This window comes from Lissotriton helveticus, chromosome 4_1 (assembly GCF_964261635.1).
Source record: "Lissotriton helveticus chromosome 4_1, aLisHel1.1, whole genome shotgun sequence".
In the NCBI taxonomy this organism is placed as follows: Eukaryota; Metazoa; Chordata; class Amphibia; order Caudata; family Salamandridae; genus Lissotriton; species Lissotriton helveticus.
Window position 1 is genome coordinate 1,552,260,548 of NC_136063.1, and position 19,536 is coordinate 1,552,280,083.

Here is a 19,536-nt window from a genome sequence, read left to right on the forward strand (position 1 = left end):
TTTCCAGAATAGGTCCCAGTTCTGTAACCAGCCGTCCCAGAAAATCTTAAAGACTGTAGCTGATGACCTTGTTTTTAAAGATAAATCGTCTAAAACTGATAAAAGTTAGCCGTTGCTGTCAGAAAAGAAAGAGAAAAAAATGCTTAACGTATGTCCTTCCCTGGAAAAAGTAGCTGTAAGCCCATGATAATATGCACTTCACGCTTTTTAGGAATTAGCAGACCTTGCAGAAAAATATAGCTCAACAGGATTTATTATAGAAAAACACAAGTTTCTACTGGAGGAGCCGGTTTGAATTCAATGAACCATGTAATTGTTGGATATCAGACTTCTTGCCACGCTCGCGAATATAACAGGAATAAACACCAGACAGACATGATGTTTGAAAATAGAAAGATACTTGCAGACCTGCACCATAGCAATGATGCATGAGTTAACAGCATACACCGATGTAAGGATCACTAAGCATCCACCCTATCGTGACCAATAAACGTTTCCCCAACTACTTGGGGTTGGGAGAGAAATTAAAGTGTGTAAACATCTTCCCCTGCCAGTTCTCTAAGACTTGTTTTTTTGTACTCATTTAAAGATAACGTGCGGTCGTCGGAGGAGAGGGGCCGGATGTGACGCACAGCCTGGCTGCAGATCGGGGAATATCTATGACCTCGACCAAGGTGGAGCCACAGAGCAAAGAGGTGCGGGACAAGGCACCATTCTCAACGTGGAAAGTGAAGGAAAGAAGGGCTGTCCAGAAGCCCCTGCATGTTGATGAGCTCGTGCCGAAAGTCCCAGCCCATTGTGCCCGATTGATGGGCCCACTTGCTTGAAATTTCTGCCCTCCTTGGTCCATTTCAGCCCTGATCCCACTCCACCCTCTTTTCCCTCGGCCTCCCAAAGCACGCCCCCATCACCCCCTTTTTCCATATGGAGTTTTTGAACTTGACTTAAAGAAGAAACACAGCACAAAAGATAGAATAGGGTTTGTCCCGGAAGAAGAACGGAATACGGGTACCCCGACTAAAGTACCTATGGTAGATTAGTTAGGTTAACAGGACAAACAGGACTGTGGTCCGAGAGCAAAGAGTGGCCACACCCTGCAACGCGAAATCTGAATCCGAGCTGGACGCATAGCTCCACCGCCGGTGCTCAACAGTGCCAACGAAAGAAGAAGAATAATGAGAGCCTACCAGTGATGGCTCGCTGTAATAAGACACTGGAAAGACGAACCCTTTTTTTGAACATTACCACCCCTTGACTGTCACTTGTATTAATTTGAATTCCTCTCCCAACCACTTTGTATTGATTAATCACCCAATTGAGCTTTCGAAACCTTACATCGGTCACTTTCAACTGTGCATGAGTAACTAAGAAAGCGTTAACTCTGTATCATGATGATTGTAGAACACCAGTCATACACATGAACATGCTGTCGAGTTTTGATCCCCACGAAGTCCAAACCTCAAGTAATGTACTTAGTAGCTTTATTCTGTCAGAACATTTTTGTATGACATCATGTTTGTATTCGAACGCATCTCCTACATCGTCTAAAGTAATGTCCCCGCCTCCAAGGTCTAACGTATGACGCAGCTAATGTAATTTTGTATGCACTGTCTCCCCGCCCATCACATTGACTACATATGGTTATGTGCGATTCTGTCTGCATTGATAGCAGAATTATTTCCATCTACCTGTAATGCATATGGGCTACCAAAGCGAATTATATAACTAATGTCAGCTTGTACATCCTCACCTATGACATGAACAGAAATGAACTAACTTATGATAAAAACTGGGGACTGTGGAAAATGACTAAAATTAGGTATATATAAGCGGCGTTCATTTATGTTCACCACAGCCACTGTTGAAAGTGAAGTGAACATCGTGAAACAGTGGCCACGCCATCTTGTCCCTTTTATGCCCCTTCATGTACGAAAGTAGCAGCCATTTTGTGTGCCTTGGCCTCTCTGCCCACTGCCAATAGCCTGCACGTCTCTCCCCCCCCACTCCCCGGCCTCGCAAGCATTCCCCCGCACCCCGACAGCCCCCGGTCTCTCCTGCTTGGGCCATAAACGCACCTCTAACGCGACCCTGTCTCCGAGCCACATCCCGTGCTGAACCCCCTCGCTCTTTCATCTCATTCAAAGAACAGGCCCTTTTGATAACCTCTTCTTCCCTGCCCGATTGTCCGGCCTGATCCCAGGCCATCACCTAGCCCAACAGATGTAGTTTATTGCCCCCTACAGTAGGAACTCACCCCATCAAAGGAGCGGGGATTAATCAACGCTTTCGCACCCCGAAGATCCGACTGATCACACACACCCCCGTTCCCAGCGGAATGTCCAGCTGCGTGATAATCACCACATGCTGAGATCGGGGTGGGAACTCTACTGTAGATATGTGTGGGAACGGGCCTGGACCGGGGATTCCGAGGTTGTCTTTTCTGTCCTTCAAAGAAACATTACGGATGCAATGTATGTAATAAAGCCATAAACCTGTGTATAAGAGGCCAGGCCTCAGAGATGCGGGGAGAGCACCTCAAGAAGATACTCTGTTGTCGGATTTGACGTGTTCTGCTCCGTCGGAATAAACTCCTGTTTCCTGCCTTCCAGTCTCCAGCGCCTGCCTCTTTGTTTGGTAATCTCGAATGGTATGAGAGGCGGCTAACGCCGGGCAAATACTGAAGGGTTCTTGGTCGAATTTGGCCCTACCTTTTCACAGATGCTTGATTCCGGTCCAGGAAAGACATGGCTTGGCAGTTCGGGCTGGACTGTTCCCATGAGGCACAGGGCCAAGGCTGATTTGCATATAGCCATGTCTTACCTGGGGTGGTGTGGAGTGCAAAAAAAATGATGGATTTAGGCCCAGATCTCTGCACTGGGGTGAATGTATGACATTGTTCTGCATTCTGTCCATCAATTGTTGTTTTTGCATTTGTCACCCCGAGTGGGATGGGTATGCTCAGACGTGAGTCCCATGCTCTCCACACCACTGGAGTCAAGCTATCCAGGCTGATGAAGGCTGATAGCCAGAAACCGGTCCTTGGATGCTTGATTCCGGTCCAGGAAAGACATGGCTTGGCAGTTCGGGCTGGACTGTTTCCATGAGGCACAGGGCCAAGGCTGATTTGCATATAGCCATGTCTGACCTGGGGTGGTGTGGAGTGCTAAAAAACGATGGATTTAGGCCCAGATCTCTGTACTGGGGTGAATGTATGACATTGTTCTGCATTCTGTCCATCAATTGTTGTTTTTGCATTTGTCACCCGAGTGGGATGGGTATGCTCAGACGTGAGTCCCATGCTCTCCACACCACTGGAGTCAAGCTATCCAGGCTGATGAAGGCTGATAGCCAGAAACCGGTCCTTGGATGCTTGATTCCGGTCCAGGAAAGACATGGCTTGGCAGTTCAGGCTGGACTGTTCCCATGAGGCACAGGGCCAAGGCTGATTTCCATATAGCCATGTCTGACCTGGGATGGTGTGGAGTGCAAAAAAACGATGGATTTAGGCCCAGATCTCTGTACTGGGGTGAAAGTATGACATTGTTCTGCATTCTGTCCATCAATTGTTGTTTTTGCATTTATCACCCCGAGTGGGATGGGTATGCTCAGACGTGAGTCCCATGCTCTCCACACCACTGGAGTCAAGCTATCCAGGCTGATGAAGGCTGATAGCCAGAAACCGGTCCTTGGATGCTTGATTTCGGTCCAGGAAAGACATGGCTTTGCAGTTCGGGCTGGACTGTTCCCATGCGGCACAGGGCCAAGGCTGATTTTCATATAGCCATGTCTGACCTGGGGTGGTGTGGAGTGCAAAAAAACGATGGATTTAGGCCCAGATCTCTGTACTGGGGTGAATGTCTGACATTGTTCTGCATTCTGTCCATCAATTGTTGTTGTTTTTGCATTAATATTAATACTGACAGATATGGGGCCTCAGACATATCTAAGTCTGAAATGAAGAACATCCTTTTGAACTGTAAATCAGAGTGGCGGACCTGTAACAAAGGCAATTTATCCACCTGTGTGTTTTACAGTAGTATGAACGAAACAGTGGGCTATCAACCATATTTGACCCAAGTGACCAGAGTTTCTCACCAGTTTGTTCTAACAAGATTAAGGATGGGGATTGTGCACAATCTGGTTGCTTTCCCCTCCCTGAATAAGCACCCTGCTGGTCCCTGTCCGTGTGACAATATCTCAGCACAAAGCACTATGCACTTTCTTTTGCTGTGTCCATTGTATGGGAACTTCCGCACAGCTTTTTTAAAACCTATCTTTGTCAAGTTTGGTGTCAGGACAGTACATGATTCTATGAAATTGCTCTTTAACTTGCACCATCCTGATGTTTTTTTTTTACTGCTACTTTTCTACTTAAAGCGATTAATGTCAGGAAAAGTATGAGTTTTTAAATATTTATTCTGTCCTTGCCTGTATATTATGTTTCTTTTTAAACACTGGCTGTTTAATTGTAAATGTAATTGTATTGTAATTGTAATTGTAATTTCATTTATTATATGTGAGCTTTTGTGGGCATTGTTTTTTGTTCCGAATAAAGCCTTATGAAAATGAAAATGAAAATGGGTGACATACCCTGAAACCAGTCCCAGGATGCTTGTTTCGGGTCCAGGGAGGACCTGGCCTGGTAGTTCGGTCTGTACTGTTCCGATGGGGCATAGGATCAAGACTGATTTGCATATGGCTAGGTTCAAACTGGGTGGCATAGTGGGTAAAAGAACGATGGATTTAACCCAGATCTTTTGACTGGGGGAGAATGTTTGCAGTATCAGCATTCTGTCCATCATTTGTTTGCTGTAACACGGTCCAGGCAGGACCTGGCTTGGCAGTTCGGGCTGGACTGTTCCCATGAGGAACAGAGTCAAGACTGATTTGCATATGGCATGGTGAGCAAAAAACAATGGATTTAACCCAGATCACTTGACTGAGAGTGAAGGTTTGGTTTGTTCTTCATTCCATCCATCATCTGTGTCTTTTGCTTTCTCACACTAAGTGCACCGGGTGTGCCCAGACGTGGTTCTCGGACTCTCTGTGCCACTGGATTCAAGCTAGACTTGCTGATGAGGGGCGATGCCCCAAAACCAGTACCAGGATGCTTGTGTCCGGTCCAGGGAGGACCTGGCTTGGCAGTTTGGGCTTGACTGCTGCCATGAGGCACAGGATCAACACTGGTTTGCATATGGCCGGGTCTTAACTGGGGTGGCATGGCAAAAGAACAATGGATTTAAAGTAGATTTATTGACTGGGGGCTAATGTTTGATTTGCTATACATTCCGTCCATCATCTGTGTGTCTTTTGCAGACCCACTAGCAGCATTTGATTTACAAGGTTCACTAATAGAATATCGACCCCCAAAATATACCCATACACAAATATCGATGTAAAAAACATAGTTGTACAAAATATCGATTTCAATATATGTACATATATTAAATATTTAAATGAATGTAAAAAAATGTATTAGATTTAATATACATTTTAACAAATAAATGTAATGAGAAAATTTAAATATGCGTATATAAAATAATATATATATTTTTACTTTAAAACAATTAATAAACTAATTATTTTAATATATTTTATATTTGTATATATAAAAATGTACAAATATATACATATATTCACTGAAAAAACCATAGGTTTCACACCAGTTATAGTTATCTGGAAATTTTACTCGCATAAAACCATTGAAATTCCCACGTTATAGTTAGTTGGACTCACTATAACTTGCTCGTGCAATGCACTGCTGATGACGTCACATATTACATCACTCATGACATGGTCAGTGACATCACTCATGACATCACTGATGACACCATCCAGTGAATGTGTGTCTTTCTGAAAAATAAATATTAGTGAGTAATGTTTAAATATTTAAATATATGTATTAGTGTTTCACTTTGTGTATAAGTGGCTGCATGGGTTGGTGAGTAGCTACATGTGTAGGTATATGGGTTATTAGATGTTTTTTTAATATCAATATGAGTGTCTATATGTTTGGTGGGGGTGTTACTTAGCACATAGATGCATGAATGACTGACTCTCTCTTTGTATGTGTTTTGAATACAGGATATGTGCAGGACTGTATGGGTGGATGAGTGTGTATATGTGTATGTTAGTGAGTGAATGACTGTCTCACTAGTGTCTTTATCAGTAACTACATATGTTTTAATCTAGTATATGTGAATATTGATGTATATAAGTGAGTATATGTGAGAGCGAGGGATTGTAAGAGTTCCTGTTTAAATAAGTATGTGTTTCTATAAGTGATTGTTTTAGAGAGTAAGTATGTGTAAGTTTCCTTAGAAGTAAAGTGGTAGTGTGTGTATACCTGTATATGCAAATAAATGGATGTTTAATAGTTTATTTGCATGTGTGAGTATGTGTGAGAGTATCTTTTGGATGACTGTTGTTGTGTAACAGGATATATAGGTGTATCACTATATATGATGAGTGAGTATATGTATGAGTGACTACATAGAACTGTTGGTGGATGAGTGGATGTGTATATAGATGGTGGAATTACTGAATTGGTTGTTGTAACTGGTATGGGTATCTCCATTTTTTAAAACATTTTAGCTTCGATTTTTGAATATGTGTTTCAAAGTTTACATTACAGTGAAAGGAGGTCTGTCACTTTGTCACAAGGATTGTGTCATCAGTGATGTCATGGGTGATGTCACTGACCATGTCATGAGTGATGCAATATGTGACGTCATCAGCAGTGCATTGCACGCGCAAGTTATAGTGAGTCCAACTAACTATAACGTGGGAATTTCAATGGTTTTATGCGAGTAAAACTTCCAGCTAACTATAACTGCTGTGAAACCTATGGTTTTTTCAGTGAATTTAATAGGTTTTTTAAATGCTAATTCCTAACTATAACTGGTGTGAAACCTATGTTTTTTTCAGTGAATTTCATAGGTTTTTTAAATGCTAATTCCTAACTATAACTGGTGTGAAACCTATGGTTTTTTCAGTGAATTTCAATGGTTTTTTAATAGCAAATCTCTATAGGTATAAAAAGTAAAAAATGTTATAATGAATTTTATATTCTATAATTATGTAATTTTTTTTTTTTTTGCCCCGGGGCGCGTACCGGTGAACGCACCGGTAAGCGCAATGTTGCGGCGCGCCCCGGGGCGCGTACCAGTGAGCGTCCCGTTAGCGCTATTCTCATGAACAAAAACAACATTGTGACGTTTCGCGTAAACGCGTGATGCGTCTTATGACGCACTGCGTTAGCGCACCCGGAAGCACGCAAGCGCATACGATCGCGCAACGTCCTGATGCGGAGCGCGCCCCGGGGCACGTACCGTAAGCGCGTCGGGTCATGTGACCTGAAAATACAACTTTTTATTGGTTCATTTCACTTTCGGTTTCCTAATGATGTAAAGCCAGGTCATGTGACCTAAAAATAAAACTTTTTATTGGTTCAGAACAGTTTTCTTTTCTAAATAATGAAAGACCCCACTTTTTTTCCTCATTCTACTTTTGTGCTTTGAGAGAGGTAGACCTGTAGTTATTTCATTAGAAAATGGCTACATTAGCTGCAGCTGCTGGAGCTTCTGGACCACCACCACAAGGACCACCACAACTTCACAGTGGTGGAGATGAAGAAGAGGAGGAAGATGAGGAGGAGAGGAGATTCGTCCGAGAGGACAATATTACATACAAACCGAAAGAGCACATCATCTGGCAGTTTTTTTCAATCCCCAAGGACAAGAAAAAAGTAAATGCGCCTAAGGCAACCTGTTTAATATGTCATCAGGAGCTGTCAAGGGGGAATCCCAACAAAAAATACTCCTTTGGCAACCACACGATGATCAGACATATGCGACGCATGCATCCAAATAACTATGCAAGGGCAGAGCTCAGGGAACTGGCCAGAAACCCTGTCCAATCTTCTGCCAGCACCTCCCAAACTAATGTTCCCACCCCATCGGGACCGGAAGTTAGGGAGATATGCTCCACCATACAACCAAAATTTTCCAATTTTAAAATGGTTTGTATTTTTTGTGGACAAACGATATGCTATGGAGAACAAAGCATCACACTTATTAACCGTGCTTGGGATAACCACAAGTGCCCAAGAAAACATTAATTTTTTCCGACTTTTTTTTTGCTCCTGTTGAGCCCTTTAGAATTCCCTGTTTTTTGTTTCTCCCCTTAAAAAATACAAAAAAAATATAAAACTGTTCAGAAAAGTCAAAAAAAGTAAAAAATGTTCAAAAAAACAATAAAAAAATATAAAACAACAAAAAGAATAAAAAAACAGTTCTTTTTAGAACTGCCTTTAATTTATCAAAATAAATCTATATTTTTGAAGAATCTCTCTCAATCTTTTTTTTCAAGGGTACGCGTACTGGTACGTGCACCGGGGCGCGCACCGGGGCGCGCAACCCAAAAAAAAATAAAAAAAAAATAAAGAAAGAGTGAGCATGAGGGAAGAACACAGAGACAGTAATGTTAATAGAAAAAAAGCTACAGGGAGCAACACAGAGGGATTGTTTATTACATATTAAAAAACAGAGAAGATGTAATAGGGTGTAAGTCAGAAAAAGAAAATGAATAAGGGAGCGAAAGAAGGGAAGAGAGAAAAAGAAGACTAAAGTAGAGGTACTGGTAGAATGTGAGTGGGTGTTGAAAATAAAAAGAAAGACAGTAAAGAATGGGGAATGAGCGGTAGTGACGGAACCGGAATAAATGAACAATGGTGAGGGAGGGTGAGAAAAGAGCAGTGAGTGTAAGTAAAGAGGAGTGAAAGAGGGTCGATAAAAGTGAATAAGTAACAGAGAGAAAAGAGAGAGAGAGTAAAGGAAGGAGTGACTGAAAGAGTCTGAGTGAAACAGGAAAGAAAGGTAATTAAGGCAGTGTGGGTGACTTATAGGGAGTCAGTGGGTGTAGGTGGGGGTGTGGGTGTGTAAGGTGTGTGTGTGGGTGTGGGTGTGTGGGGTGTTTGGGTGTGGGTGAAGGTATGGGTGTGTGAGATATCTGTGGGGGGTGTGTGGGTGTGGGGGGTATGTGTGTGGAGTGTGTGTGTGTGTGTGGGATGTGTGAGTGTGTGTGTGGCTGTGTGTGTGTGTGAGGTGTGTGTGTGGTGTGTGTCTGTGGTGTATGTCAGAGGTAACGGGGCGCTCACCGGTAAGCGCTCCCAACATTTTTTTAAAGTTCATTTACATAAAAACCACTGGAGACACTTTCACCAAATATAGAATAGGCCATACTACATACCAGTCCCTACCATTTTCCCAAATTCTGTGGATTTCCATTGAGCCATTTGGCCTGTAGCCCTCTCTAAATATCCTGAGGTGAATTACTTGACAAAAACACATCTGAAGTGTTAGAATTTACAACCAATTAAAATGTTACTTCCATTTTCTACTATTATTTCATGACATTTGATTGGTTATGTACATGAATATATATAAAGAAAGAGAGGGAAACACAGCCATTTTGACTACTACTTCCTAAAGTACATTTCAAAAGGATTTTCACTGAAAACTTAAACTTCTTTTTCAAAGGTAAGATGTTATTTTGAAAACTCAAGTATGTTGTGCACTTTAAGTTAATTTGGAAAACATTTTCTGATAGTTATATACTATCCCTCTGTAATAGTTATAGATTGAGATAGGCTTTTCTGTTATAGTTATGGATGGAGTAAGGCTTGTCTTGTATAATTATGAATTTACTTAGGCTTTATGACATACAATTTTTTATATTTCTACTTCCAGCCTGATACCATACACTGCCCAAAGATAACTTCACTGTTAAAAAATCAAAACTACCTGTCTGAACTTAAACCCAACAGTGCCCTATCTCTACTGATATATTTATTTTTGATGCAAATTACAGCAAGAAAATGGAAGGAGAGCAGAATATTTCCTTCAAAATTGTTCAGGAGAACAACGCTGAAAAAGTTATTGAAGACAATGATGACTTAGATTTCATGGATGAATCACAGGACCATGACTTAGTTCAATGTGTAGAAGCAGTAGATTCGCTGATTGAAAATGAGGAAATTTCCGACAATGTGTTGTTAGAAGTTCTGTTAAATTTGGAAAAAGAATCAGAAAAATAAATTTATATTTAATAATCAAAAATTGTTCGAGACATTATTCATTTTTATATGCAATTCATAAACTAGTACCAAATTGATTATAATGTAAAGTCAGACTTATAGTATACTGTGCAACTTTTTTATGTTACATAGTAATTTTGCTCATAGTTACTTCCTTTCTCCCACTATATTATCTCCAATGTGTATTTGACATCTCTTTTTCATCTCTTGCCTCCATGTTGTTTCTGCTTTCCTGACAGACTATGATATGGATTCCATATACCACAATAACTTCTGTAACAACATGCAAGATATCTACAGAGGAAACGGTGTACATTAAATCTAAGACTCAGCATTGGTACCTACATGTTGGTACTTAAAACACCCAAACAACACAACAACTCTATGCAGGGCTACCCTACCTCTAATCACTTTAAATTATTATTTTACTGTTTCACTGGGTTTTCCCCATGTGTGTGTGTGTGTGTGGGGGGGTGAGGTGTGTGTGTGGGTGCAGGTGTGTGGGGTGTGTGGGTGTGGGTGGGGGTGTGGGGGTGTTAAGTGTGTGTGTGGATGTGGGTGTGTGGGGTGTTTGGGTGGAGGTGGAGGTGTGGGTGTGTGAGGTGTAGGTGGGGGGTGTGTGGGTGTGGGGAATATGTGTGTGGGATGTGTGTGTGTGTGTGTGTGTGTGGGATCTGTGGGTGTGTCTGTGAGGTGTGTGTTTGTGTGTGTGTGGGAGGGGAGAGGTGTGTGTGTGGGATGTGTGGGGTGTGTCTGTGAGGTGTGTGTGTGTGGGGGGGTGAGGTGTGTGTGTGAGTGTGGGTGTGTGGGGTGTGTGGGTTTGGATGTGTAAGGTGTTGGTGTGGGTGTGTGGGGTGTTTCGGTGTGGGTGGAAGTGTGGGTGTGTGAGGTGTGTGTGGGGAGTGTGTGGGTGTGGGGGTGTAGGGTTATGTGTGTGGGGTGTGTGTGTGTGTGTGAGATGTGTGGGTGTGTGTGTGTGAGAAATGTGTGTGTGGGTTGTGTGGGTGTGTGTGTGGGGTGTGTGCGTGTGGGTGTGTGTGGGATGTACTTGTAGGTACCTAAATCAGCCACAGAACCCAAAAGCTCTTTTCAGAGCTACCCTACCTCTGATCACTCAAAATGATTATTTTACACTATTTTTTTTCACTAATTTTCCCCATGGTACGCTCCCCGGTACGCTCCCCGGTGCGCGTGCGCTCCCCCCACGAAAATCAAAAAAAAACCTAGGGGGTCAGGGGGGGTGTACCCTGCCCCCTTTTGGTCATTTCCCCCTTTGGTTTTTGCCACCTCTTGTGTCTCGATCCTACCGAGACACAAGATGGCGGCCGCTGCGGACTTTTTCGAATGTTTACAGACTCCCGAGAGCCAATCAGCTTTCCGTGCGCAAGTCGCGAAGCGCGCCCGGTGCCCCCCCTCGGTGCGCGTACCGGGGTGCGGCTATAGATATATATATTTTTTTGAACCTAAATTACTCAAAATCCTCTGGAGCACATATCTTGCGACATAGCAAAGGCACATCGGGCTGCCAATCCCTACAATTTTGCTAAGTTTGGTGAAAATCCATTCAGCCGTTCGAGCTAAAAGTGAGTCCGACCGCCCTATGGAAATTAACATGGGGAAAACATGTTTTGGGACCCCCCTTTTATCTCGGCCCCCGCTTGACGGATCCCCCCGAAACTTTCAGGGAAGGAGCGGAGAGCCGCGAGGCAAATTTCAGGAAATTTTCAGGCAGATTCCTCAACCAGCGCCAACGTTATTCCCAATAGAATGTTGCGATTTCCCTATGGAAAACAATCCTAACTATAACTACCTACTGGCGACCGCACGCCCACCAGGGCATTATTACTCGTACAATATTATGCGTGCCATATACAGCTTCTTAAGTGCTTTGCCAAATCAATGCCTCAAAAGTATTTTTTCCCTTTCAGAATGTGCTTCACTGCTCGGCGCATTTGCGAGCGGTAATTCACTTATGTCAGATCATACAAACATCGCATTCGCCTGCAGCGATATTCTTACGTTTATTTTGTGACTGTCTATATTATTTGGAACAGATATTCAGTCTTTCCATGCGCACATGTGCAGCACCCAGCCCTTTGTCATACCGTCACATCACACAAACACCGCATTCGCCTGCAGCGTTATTTAAACACTAACCTTTGACTGTTTACATTACTTAGAAGCACGCAGTCTTTCTCATACCGGTAGGGAATGACAGCATGTTGAAAGGGACCGCGCGAGCCAGCTGTCTCCGAAGTAATTGGTCTCGTGTCCTGTACACGCGCGCAGCTTACACACGAGGCTTTAGCATTACAAGGTAACACAGGCAAACCAGAAGGGCTACCACTGTAGGACCTTTATGAGGAACATCTATGGGAAGAACAGTGGGAAACTGTAGCATGATGTGGTAATTACTATTTTTTTCGTTTAACTAATGAATATGACTGAGGTTTGGGGTATGACCGTATTTTAGCTGTGAATTAACATGCTGGATGCAAAAAATGGTCATATATAAATATATGTTGAATTATAAACACATGTTGACACAGAGTGGTTTGGTGAATAACGTTACAGGTGAAATTAATTTTAAAATGAAAATGATTTCTGAAGCAATGCTCACCCTGGGTATAAAAGGTGTAAAAAGGTGTAAAATAATAATTATGTAAAATGTATTAAATAATTATGTTAAACAGGTTTAGCCAAACTGTAACCATGGCTACATTCCAGTTCTAACCTGTACTGTAATTGATAGACACGCCCCCAGGGGGTGTAGCATATATAAACGCCCTAATTTTGAAATGCAGATGTAGTGAACAAGGCGGCAACGCCGAAACGCGTCTAAGCAGACACTGATCCTTGAATAAAAGTTTGGATTCAGACCCACGGAGTCAGCGCCTTCTTCCAATCGTACAAGTATGGTATGAAAGAATATATATATATATATGTATATATATATATATATATATATATATATATATATATATATATATATAGTTAGGATTTTTTCTCTATGGGATTTTTGAAAATTCTATGTCTAATAACTTTGGCGTTTGTGGACGGAATTGGCTGAAATTTTCAGGAAAATGGAACATTTTGTTTCTGAGCAGCCCCTGATAATTTGGGGGGGGTTCGTCAAGGGGGGGCCGAGAAACAAGGGGGGTCCCAAAACGTGTTTTTAACATTGAGTTTTCCATAGGGCGGTTGGCCTCACTTTTAGCCCGAACGGCTGAATGGATTTGCACGAAACTTGGCAAAATTGTAGGGACTGATAGCCCGATGTGCCTTTGCTAGGTCTCAATATATGTGCTCCAGTGGATTTTGAGAAATTAACGTTCAAAAAAAGATATATATCTGTAACAGCGGACCAGGCAGCGCTCCGGTTCGCGGACTTTACGCGTTACGGAGCTTTGTGAAGCGAAGCTGATTGGTTCTCCGGCGTCTGTATACATTCCAAACAGTCCGTAGCGGCCGCCATCTTGTCTCTCGGTAGGATCGAGAGACAAGAGGAGGCCAAAGCGAAGGGGCAAATGACCATAAGGGGGCATAGTAGATCCTCCCTGACCCTCTAGGTTTGATGTGGAGGTTTTAAAAGGGCCCCGCGGGGCAAAAAAAAAAATAATAATAATAATCGAACGGCTGAATGGATTTGCACGAAACTTGGCAAAATTGTAGGGACTGGTAGCCCGATGTGCCTTTGCTAGGTCTCAATATATGTGCTCCAGTGGATTTTGAGAAATTAACGTTCAAAAAAAGATATATATCTGTAACAGCGCTCCGCTTCGCGTACTTTTCGCGTAACGGAGCTTTGCGAAGCTGATTGGTTCTCCGGCGTCTGTAAACATTCCAAACAGTCCGTAGCGGCCGCCATCTTGTCTCTCGGTAGGATCGAGAGACAAGAGGAGGCCAAAGCGAAGGGGCAAATGACCATAAGGGGGCATAGTAGATCCTCCCTGACCCCCTAGGTTTGATGTGGAGGTTTTAAAAGGGCCCCGCAGGGCAAAAAAAAAAATAATAATAATAATCGAACAGCTGAATGGATTTGCACGAAACTTGGCAAAATTGTAGGGACTGGTAGCTCGATGTGCCTTTGCTAGGTCTCAATATATGTGCTTCAGTGGATTTTGAGAAATTAACGTTCAAAAAAAGATATATATCTGTAACAGCGCTCCGCTTCGCGGAGATAAAATTATCTCTGTATTACCTAGCTGTTGCTAACACCAGTTAGCGACCGCTAGTAGGAGATAGTGACCATCTTGGGCCCCACTTTGCATGTCAGTGATATTTATCACTAATGACATGCAAAGTGGGCATGCCAAGATGTTAGCGACTGGAAACAGTCGCTAACATCGCTATCTCCTATTACCAACTTTTGGAGATATTCGCGCTAACCGCGAATATCTCCAAAAGCTACCACCTGCCCTGAGCAGTTCTTAGCCATGTTATCCAATGGGAGGTGGATAACATGGCTAAGAGCATTAGCTCGGTAATGCATGAATATCGGTGAGTTTTCAGCGATATTAATGCATTGCGGTCGTTTTTTATGGCATTTGCGATAAACCTTGATAATAGCAAGGTTTATCTGCGATAATTTCTGACGATGCTTAGCGGTAAAAAATTCGTTGCTAAGCATCGTTAGGGATAAATATCGCTTAACTTTGGTAATATGCCCCAACGTCTGTTAACGTTCGATTCGAAGGAAATCAGGAAGTGTTGAAAAACATTGTCTGCGCCATCTTGCCTTTTTTCAAATGCCACACTTTTGTTGTGCACGGCAGCCATTTTAGATGACTTGACCAGACCCACTCTCTGCACGCTGTCGATCCTTAGCATGGCTCCCCACCCTCGCAAGCATCTCCCCCAGGCACTGGTCACCCTCGTTCTCTGTCTTATGCATGGGTAATAAACCTCCCCCCATCTGCGCTGCTCTTCCCTGAGAATCACACCCTGTGCCCGCCCGACACCTCCCTTTCGCCCTATTCACTACCGCACCCTCTGACACTCCTTTTCCTCTGTGTCCAATTGTCCAGGCCGGTCCTAGGCTATCAGCTAGCCCTGCAGATGTAGTTTATGGCCCCAGCTGTAAAGAATCACCCCTCTTCAAAGGAGTTATAGTAGATCAAGGCCCTCACTCGATGAGATCCGTCACAGCACACGCGTTCCTACTATCTGAAAACCATCCTGTATTGTGATTGGGGAGGGGACCGAGCCTGAAGCGGAAGATTCCAGGGATGACTCTTTGTACATCAAAGTTTTTACAATTATGTGTCACATTAAAAATATATAGCACTCCAACACAGTAGTAAGATTATAAAACTTTAATAACTTATAAATATATACAACAAAACAAAAACAGTAAAAACATATAAACATTTTTAGGGAAAAACAACGAAGTAGCGGTCGGCTGTGCGAATAGTCCCAACGCAGCACAACGTCCAGATTTCTGGACGGCACCCAGGTGATGTTGCCTGGGTGCCGCACTGATTTCGGCATCCGGCGTGGGGCGTCGCGGGGGGTGGGTCATCAGTAGCAAACTGTTGTGCGAATAGTTCCAAGGCAGCAGAACGATGGCACCAAGGTGATGTCCAGTAAGTTGCCGCACTGCTTTTGGTATCCTACAATGCTGCTCCGAAGAACGGCGTGGGGCGCCCCGGGGGGGGGGAGGCGGCGTGAACGGGCCTCTCCAGGTGGAGTCTCGTCTGTTGTAGTGGGGCGCCCCTTTACCGTTTCAGTTGCCATTCCGTCCGCTTTTGGTCCACTGTGTCAAAAGCCGCAATTCAGCTGAGTTGCGCCCACTCTTGCGGTGCAGCGATAGGCGGCTGCCACAGGACTCTCAAAATGGCGGCAGGCTCTTTTCTTTTTGGGCCTGGTCCACTGAAATGGCCCTGGGACACCTTGCAAATCGGACGCTTGTCTGCTAGGTCTTGGACCCCATTCTCGAAAGCGTACCCTCCGCCTTGAGGATTCAACAAAAGTTTTGGGGGCCCCCGACTCCTGCAGGCTTCTGGTGGGGAGCGGCTGCCATGATTGCTCGCGGAATGACCACGACGGAGCCACGAGATGGTGGTGCTTTCATGGTGACGCCAGCTTCAGTGTGAAACATCCAGAAACAAGGTGGGGCTTTCATCGTTTGGGAAAAAAAAAAGTTTTCATCCAATGAAAAGTGTTATTTTTAGGTCATATGATCAAGCCTTCCATCATTAGGAAACCAAAAGTAACATGAACCAATGAAAAGTTTTATAAACAAGTCACATGACCTGTTATGCGGCATAGGGTATAAAAAGCGTAGAAAATCCGTTGGCACGTGAGGCGGCGTCAGTAGCGGACCGATGTGCGAATAGGCCAAAGGCAACACAACGCGCCAAGATCCGGATGGCACCGAGGTGGTGTCCAGCAAGTTGCAGCACTGGTGTGGCCATCCTACAATGCTGAAAGTCGGCGTGGGGCGCCCCGTTGGCCTCTGAGTTCGCATCAGTAGCGGACCGATGTGCGAATAGGCCGAAGGCAGCACAACGCGCCAAGATCCGGATGGCACCGAGGTGGTGTCTAGTAAGTTGCCGCACTGGTGTGGTCATCCTACAATGTTGAAAGTCGGCGTGGGGCGCCCCGTTGGCCTGTGAGATGGCGTCAGTAGCGGACCGATGTGCGAATGGGGCCAAAGGCAGCGCAACAATATTTTCGGAATAGAAGACACCACAAGGCGCTGAGATGCCAAGATCCGGATGGCACCGAGGTGGTGTCTAGCAAGTTGTGGCACTGGTGTGGCCATCCTACAATGGTAAAAGTCGGCGTGGGGCGCCCTGTTGGCCTGTGAGATGGTGTCAGTAGCGGACCGATGTGCGAATGGGGCCAAAGGCAGCGCAACAATATTTTCTGACTAGAAGACACCACAAGGCGCTGAGATGCCAAGATCCGGATGGCACCGAGGTGATGTCTAGCAAGTTGCTGTACTGGTGTGGCCATCCTACAATGCTGAAACTCGGCGTGGGGCGCCCCATTAGCCTGTGAGATGGCGTCAGTAGCGGACCGATGTGCGAATGGGGCCAAAGGCAGCGCAACAATATTTTCTGAATAGAAGACACCACAAGGCGCTGAGATTTCAAGATCCGGATGGCACCGAGGTGGTGTCTAGTAAGGTGCACTGGTGTGGCTATCCTACAATGCTGAAAGTCGGCGTGGGGCGCCCTGTTGACCTGTGAGATGGTGTCAGTAGCGGACCGATGTGCGAATGGGGCCAAAGGCAGCGCAACAATATTTTCTGACTAGAAGACACCACAAGGCGCTGAGATGCCAAGATCCGGATGGCACCGAGGTGATGTCTAGCAAGTTGCTGTACTGGTGTGGCCATCCTACAATGCTGAAACTCGGCGTGGGGCGCCCCATTAGCCTGTGAGATGGCGTCAGTAGCGGACCGATGTGCGAATGGGGCCAAAGGCAGCGCAACAATATTTTCTGAATAGAAGACACCACAAGGCGCTGAGATTCCAAGTTCCGGATGGCACCGAGGTGGTGTCTAGTAAGGTGCACTGGTGTGGCTATCCTACAATGCTGAAAGTCGGCGTGGGGCGCCCCGTTGGCCTGTGAGATGGCGGCAGTAGCGGACCGATGTGCGAATGGGGCCAAAGGCAGCGCAACAATATTTTTGGAATAGAAGACACCACAAGGCGCTGAGATTCGGTTAGCACCGAGGTGGTGTCTAGCAAGCTATGCAGCTGAGTTGCGTGCGCACTTGCGGCGAATAGGTCGAAGGCAGCACAACAATGTTTTCTGAATAGAAGACACCACAAGGCGCTGAGATTCGGTGACCACCGAGGTGGTGTCTAGCAAGTTGCTGCACTGGTGTGGCCATCCTACAATACTGCTCCGAATAACGGCGTGGGGTGCCCGAAGGGGGGGGGGAGGCGGCGTGAACGGGCCTTCCTAGGTGGAGGCTCGTCTGCTGTAGTGGGGCGCCCCTTTACCGTTTCAGTTGCCATTCAGCTGAGTTTTGGCCGCTCTTGATGCTACAGCGACAGGCGGCTGCAACAGGACTCTCAAAATGGCGGCCTGTTCTTTGGATTTGGGCCTGGTCCACTAAAATGGCCCTGGGACACCTTAGAACTCGGACGCTCGATTTTTTTTTCCTTTCCTCTACATGCAAAAAAAGGTAAATGCCCGGTACGTTATACGCTTCATCTGCCACGATGTACTCTCCAGAGGAACCGAAAAAATATATAGTTATGGTAACTATACCATGCATCGTCATATGGAGAGGTGGCACCAATTAATTATAGTGCTGCATAAAAGAGAGATTTGGAGGAGAACCCCCGACCTGCCAGTACATTCATCAAAGAAGTGGCACTGACAGCATCAGAGGCAAGGGAAACGGTCCCAAATATTTAGAAGAACTTTGGAAAGATTAAAATGACATGTTTAGATTGTGGCAAATTAATTTCATGTGGACAGATGAGTGTTACTCTATAAATACAGCATATGAACATCATCATAGTCGATGGTTGGTACAGACATTTTGACTATATCCTGGACCTGCCCGTCCTCGCCCAAAATGGCGCCGGAATAAATGGGACTCGTAACTCCTTGTTGTGTACTGGTTGCAGAACCTTGAAATCACGAGATACGTATGCAGTTTTGAAGCACATGGCGGGCGGGGACGAGAATTGATTGAGTATTTCGACATCCCTATTGATATTAAGTTCTGATGTGTTATTGATTACTGTACTATTGAAAGTTCGAATTAATGTCGCGCATGGTACTTGCCCGCAAATGTATATCTAGATAATTTTATTGTAACTGGCCCTGTCGTATTTTAATTATAAAATGTACGTCCACCGATTCCGCAACTGTTAGACACCTTAGTTCTTGCAACCTAATGGCCCGCCCGTTACGTTCCTCTACAGTGTAAATGTCTACTCATCATATACGATTACAGTTTGCTCCGTGGCCGGCCCACGTGGTTATAGGCTCGTATTTGTATAATGAAATTTTCACAATAAAGGTTTTTAAAAGAAAACATGGTAGTAGTATATACATTGGTAAAGTTTTTAATAATAGTCACTGTTTTAGAATCATTAAAAGGCAAGTGAAATAAAGCAGACCAATTACATGAAGGGTAAAAGGTATAATACGCAGGAACGCAGTAAAGATAAATGGTCAAGGGCTGTTGTGTTTTCTACTCCTGCAACATAAAGTGATCGATAAGAATCTCATATTCAGGCGTATCGGCGACTAAGACAGCAGGTCGACCCTCTTTTGCTCAACGGCTCCGTCATGGGACGAAGAAATGCCCTTTTTCTCGAAAAAAGAATATATTTTACTTGCAGGACAGTTGTAAATTTTCCGGGAAAGTACATTAGCCTGGAACATTATAACATATATTTAAGAAAAAATAATGTTCGGAAGTAATAAAAAGCGTAATTTTTAGGTCATATGACCAAGCCTTTCAT